Source organism: Pleurodeles waltl, chromosome 9 (genome assembly GCF_031143425.1).
Source record: "Pleurodeles waltl isolate 20211129_DDA chromosome 9, aPleWal1.hap1.20221129, whole genome shotgun sequence".
In the NCBI taxonomy this organism is placed as follows: domain Eukaryota; kingdom Metazoa; phylum Chordata; class Amphibia; order Caudata; family Salamandridae; genus Pleurodeles; species Pleurodeles waltl.
Window position 1 is genome coordinate 896302964 of NC_090448.1, and position 6053 is coordinate 896309016.

Genomic DNA, 6053 nt, shown 5'->3' on the forward strand with positions numbered 1-6053 from the left:
GAAACACTTCTGGAACCAAGAGGAACCTCTGCCTGGAGAAGAGCTGATAGCTGAGGAAGAAGTGCTGCCCTGCCTGTGACTGTGCTTTGTGGAGCTTTCCTGCAGTGCTGCTTCTGCCAGAGTAAGAGGGCAAAGACTGGACTTTGTGTGCCTTCCATCTTGTGAAGAAATCTCCAAGGGGTTGAGTTAGAGCTTGCCTCCTGTTGTTTGAAGTCTCATGGACAGCAAAGACTTCTCTCTGCCAGCACCTGGAGTCTCTGGAGAGACTCCTGCTCTGACAAGTGGTGCCCTATCCAGTCCCTGGGCCCTTGAAAGGAAAGCTGGTGGAATCCAAGGAAATCGACTTCAGACGACTTCGGACTGACGCCGCTGCTGAATCCGGTAACGCCGCCTGCACCTGACGCCGTGACCTTCGCTGGAACACGACGCTCTTCGCAGGCCCGACGCCGCAGCAGCCCCGCTGAAGTTCACGACTCCATGGAAGTCGCCGCACCACGTTGTGACCGACGCCGCTTGAAGTGCACAGATTCAACGTTTCGCACAGATGCAGCGATTCCTGACTTCGCGCCTCGGCTTGTTTTCACTCTTCACCAAAGGTACTGTACTTGGGGGTCTACACGACTCCGTGTCCGGCGCCGCTGGTGTCGGCTTGTTGGGAACGACTCCGTGTTAACATCTCATTGAAGCATTTTTGTTTCTAAGCGCTATTTTTGAGTTTAATCTTTAAAAATTCATAACTTGACTTGTGTATATCGGATTTATGTAGTTTTGGTCTTGTTTAGTTTAGATAAATATTTCCTATTGTTCTAAACCGGTGTGGTGTCATTTTGTAGTGTTTTCATTAAGTTACTGTGTGTGTTGGTACAAATACTTTACACCTAGTGCTCTGAAGTTAAGCCTACTGCTCTGCCAAGCTACCAAGGGGGTAAGCAGGGGTTAGCTGAGGGTGATTCTCTTTTACCCTGACTAGAGTGAGGGTCCTTGCTTGAACAGGGGGTAACCTGACTGTCAACCAAAGACCCCATTTCTAACAAGTACCGATAGTGCATAAGGTAAGGAATGTACCAGTAGTATTGAAATCCGCATTAAAGGCAGAATTGGAGAGATTACTGAAGTTGGGGGTGATTGAGGAGATGGAATCGTCGGAATGGTTAAGTCCAGTGGTTTTGGACCGGAAATCAAATTGCAAGATCAAGATGTGTGTGGATTTGAGAGACTTGAATGACAATATTTGAATTGATAGACATCCTTTACACAACATTAATGAGTTATTAGCGGGAATACAAGGTGGTAAAGTGTTTTCAACTCTGGCCTTATCGAGGGCATATCATCAAATAATGTTGCACCCAGAGTCAAAACATTTCACGGCATTCATTACACCTGTGGGTGCGTTTAGATTTAAACGCATGCCATTCGGTCTTGCATCTGCTTCGGTGGTGTTCCAGAGGGTAATGCAGATTTTACTAGAGGAAGCTGAGAACGTAAGATTTTTTCAAGATGATGTGTTAGTGTGGGCAGGAAATATGAATGAACACAATAGTGTTATGAGGAAGGCGTGTCAGGTTTTGGAGGATGCAGGCCTGACGTTTGAATTGAGTAAGTGCAAATTTGGATGCCAAACTGTGGAGTATCTGGGACACACCATTTCTGGAAATGGTATTAGACCAAAGACACATTTGATGGAAGCTGTTGAGAAAGCACCCAGTCCAACGGATAAAGATCATTTAAGGTAATTCCGGTGGTTGGCAGAATACTGTGCCAAATTTGTAAGAAATTTTGCTGATATGGTGCAACCTTTGCACATGCTAATGAGAAAGAATCGGAAGTATGTATGGATGGAGGAATGTCAGTGAGTGTTTGATGATCTCAAAGAAAGCATTTTTAATGCTGTTGAGTTAAAACCTTTTGTGGCACAAAGGTACACAATAGTATCTACGGATGCAAGCATGCATGGTTTAGAAGCAGTTCTGATGCAAGTACAGAAGGGAAAAGAATATGTCATTGCATTTGCTTCAAGGATATTGAAGGGTGCTGAAATAACCTATTCTGTCATAGAAAAGGGAGCACTGGCATGTTGGTGGGGAGTCCAGTATTTCAGAAGTAATGTGCGGGGAAGGAGGTTTGAGCTGCAACTGATCACAAACCACTGGTGGACATGTTTAGTACGAAAGGGGCCAGTCGGGCGTCATCTAGAATTGCGAAGTGGATGTACTGATTACAAGAATATACGTTCTTGATGAAATAGGTACCTGGGGTGTCAAACGTCAATGCAGATTGTTTGTCTAGATTGCCCATAGAGGGAGCTTATGAGGAGGATGATGAGGATTGGTTGGTAGCGGACATACGAGATGTAAACATCAAAGCTATAGGTGAAGAGGATTGGAAGGTGGCTGTTGAAGAGGATGCAGAGATGCAGGTGTTGAAGAGGAATTTGGACAAGCCTTGGCTAAATTTAGGTGAAGATGCTGAAAAGGTAACAAATTATAAGAATGTGTGGTCAGAACTATCGCAACAGGATGGGGTTGTAAAAAGAGGGGATACGTTGATTCTGCCGCATACATTGAGGGAGGAGGTGTTGGAAATTTTACATGAAGTTCATGATGGCGGCATGTCAGGAATGAAGAGGAAGGTAAGGGATGATTTTTGGTGGCCTGGTATGGATCAAGACGTGGAAAGATTTGTGAGGAATTGTTTACGTTGTGCATGTAATTATAAGACACATACGTGTGAAAAGACCCCAGTTGTTCCTGTGCCGTTCCCGTGTAAATCTTGGCAGAAGGTAGGAATGGATGTGTGTGGTCCATTTGAATTTGGGAGCAGTGGAAAGTGTTATGCAGTTGTGATGATGGATTACCATTCCAAGTGGGCGGAGGTCAGTGTGGTAAAGGATGTCAAGTCTGGTGCAATCATGGAATTTTGTAAGGCAATATGGATAAGGGAGAGTTATCCTGTAGTTGTAATGACGGATAATGTTCCTCAGTTCATGTCAAGGGAATTTGAAGGTTATTTGGTATGTTGTGGAGTTAAGCACATTACATCAGCGGTAGCTCATCCTAGAGAAAATGGTTTGGTGGAAAGGTTCAACAGAGTATTGCATGAGAATATTCAATTGTCTCTTCAGAATGGTTTGGAACGGAGAAAGGAAATTAAGAACTTATTGTGGAGTTATCGTACAACTCCACATTCGATTACAGTGGAAACCCCTTTCATGTTGTTAAAGGGCAGAAAACTATGTACTAAGGCAGTAACTGGTTGGATGGGTAAAGCTGGAAAGGGTGCTGTTGATGAAGGGGTGTTGTCAGGACTTGTTAAAAAGGTGCAAGGAAGATATGATGAAAGGCTAACGAGTAAAGCAAAGGAATGCCGGTTTGTAGTGGGTGATTGAGTGCGAACCAGTGTATGGGGACGAACAGAATAGGTTTATCTAAATGGTCTGTGCGCAAGCAAGTCATTAAAGTGAGAAGGTATAGTGCGGATTTGGATGATGGTAAGAGGTGGAATATGGAGAGTGTGCTCAAGTGTAACGATGGTGAAGTGAAGAAGTGGAAAGAGAGGGAAGTTGGTAATCGTGGTGGAGATGTGGAGAAGGAAGCGGAAGCAGCAAGAAAGAAAATGTGTAAGAAACCTGGTTATTTGAAGAATTATTACACAGAATAGTTTAATTTTGTAAAAGTTTTAAATACTTTTTTTTGTTTTGCACTAAATTGTATTACAAGAGAGAGAAGTATTGTATTTTATGGGATTAGAATGTGGGAGTTGTTTGTACGTCGCTTAGAATGGTGGGGGGAAATGGAACGGAGAATGTTGGGACAGTTCACTTGCGTCTGAACCTGCTAGGGTTGGATGTATTTGACTAGTTATTTAAGACCATTTCAATAAAAGAAAGGAAAAGTAAGCGTTGCATCTTTTCAGCGTTTGCTTGAGTTCGAGCGATTAGCGCTGTAAACGCCTAACAGCCTTTTCTTGCCACATAAACTAAAAATGAAAATAATTACAATTTCCCATAAGGGAGCAGATTTAAAGTGCCACACCATGAGCGTGAAGGTGGCTAATCAGATCAAAAAGACTGGTCCAGTTTCACCTTTGCATAGTAATTTAAACAAAATTAGCACAATCGCGCTGTGTAAAACCTTTAATTCACGAAGGAGCACTAGGGTAAACAATAGAATTAAACTGGTAGTCATGAAAAGTGCTCGATTACTGCCCAGCGAGATCGTGCTGCCTATGAAATAAAGAGAAAAAGTAGTCCAGGAACCATACCGAAAGCATGGAGCCTCGTATGTTTTCAGTAGTTGGCCAGTGTGCTTGAAGAAGGCTGAACACCAGAAAAGGCCTGACATATGCATGCCCGTCACTAATGAAATTAAGCAAATTTTAAAAGGCAAGCCCACAAACCAACAAAAGTGATGGGTGTGACATGGGTGTGGTTAAAGCCCCCAGAGAGATTACAACAGGGACAGAACACTTGCACACTCAACCTTAGAAACAACTAATGAACACTACTAATAAGTAAGACTTGATTTAAACATTTGGCCTCAGAATGGCAGATTCAAGAGAAAAAAGGATAAAGCACTGAAAGAGGTCAAAGTAGGCCAAAAAAAACTGAAGACAAAACTCCCAAGACCGGGCTCTCCAATGAAACCTAAAACAGACTCTATTGCAAACATGGAACTAATCTTACAACACCTAGGCACCTTCCACAACCTAACAAAGGGTGCAACAATAAATACAGACATTATGCAGAATGAAATCCATGCCTTATAGAAGGATTTTAAAGAACTCAGAGTTAAGCTCTCTGAGGTAGAATTCATAATACTTAAACTAGAGAAGCAAATCACCTCTGTATTACTCAAAATGGTGGCACGACCCAAAGAGGTCACAGATTGGAAGACCGCTTAAGTAGGAGCCTGGGGATATTTGGTCTATCTTGAGAATGCAGTAAGAGACGTTAACTCATGCGTATAACTCTTTGAAATATCAAAGTCTCTAGGCATTACATTTCAAAATGAAAATGACTTTCAAAATGAAAATGAAAGATTGCACAGGAATCCAACTGTAAAATGTTCTGCATCTCAACAAGTACCCGAGGATATCCTAGTCCTTGAACTTCAGACATTTGAGACCTTTGTGTTATCTCCACATGAAAGCCACAGTTTTACACATGAAGACAATCTAACACATAAAAGGGACTAGTTGTAAGAGTAGTATTGCACAAGACTACTCTAGAGAAACAGTATCCCGCAGGGGAAAGATTTTCCTTCCCCTCAAGAAAACTGTGAAAGGACAGCTTATACCATTCTCATTTATCTGGCCTGCAAAATTTAAAATTCTTCACAAAGGTAAAACCCCGATCTTCAATGAACCTGTTAACCTACAAGCTTATAGCTCCACCTTAATCCACACAGGGATGAAAACCTAACACAAGGTACCCTGGTGTAAAAGACAGGTGTCACTCAAATCATGCTGCCGGAGCCTGTGTATAAATAGACTTACAGTAGTGAATGTTTTGTAGCATATAAATTCACTACATAACACAGTTTTCTTTTCTGCCTAATTAGGTCAGAAATTACACCAGTTAATTGGAAAACTCTAAGGTAATGCATTGACATTTATTACTGTAACATGTAGGCTGGAGGTGGCCTTTTGCGGGTCAGTTTGTTGCTCCACATCAGTATCACCTGGTTTCAACATCCACAAGGGAAATCCAAAGATCCTGAAGGCTAGCACGACGAGCACAACTGCAGTCATTCCTTCAGACTATGCACTGGAAGAGGTTGAGGCCTTCACATACCTGGGCAGTGTCATAGAAAATTAGGGTGGCACAGATGCCAACGTCAAGGCAAGAATTGGCAAAGCAAGGGATGCCTTCATTCAATTAAAGGATATCTGGAGCTCCAAAGACCTAACACTGCAAAACAAGATCAGGTTTTTTAACACTAACGTAAAATCTGTCCTTCTGTATGGAGCAGAAACTATGAGTGCAACAGTTACCACCACCAACAAAGGCCCGACCATCATCAACACCTGTCTAAAGAAATTGCTTGAAATCTGCT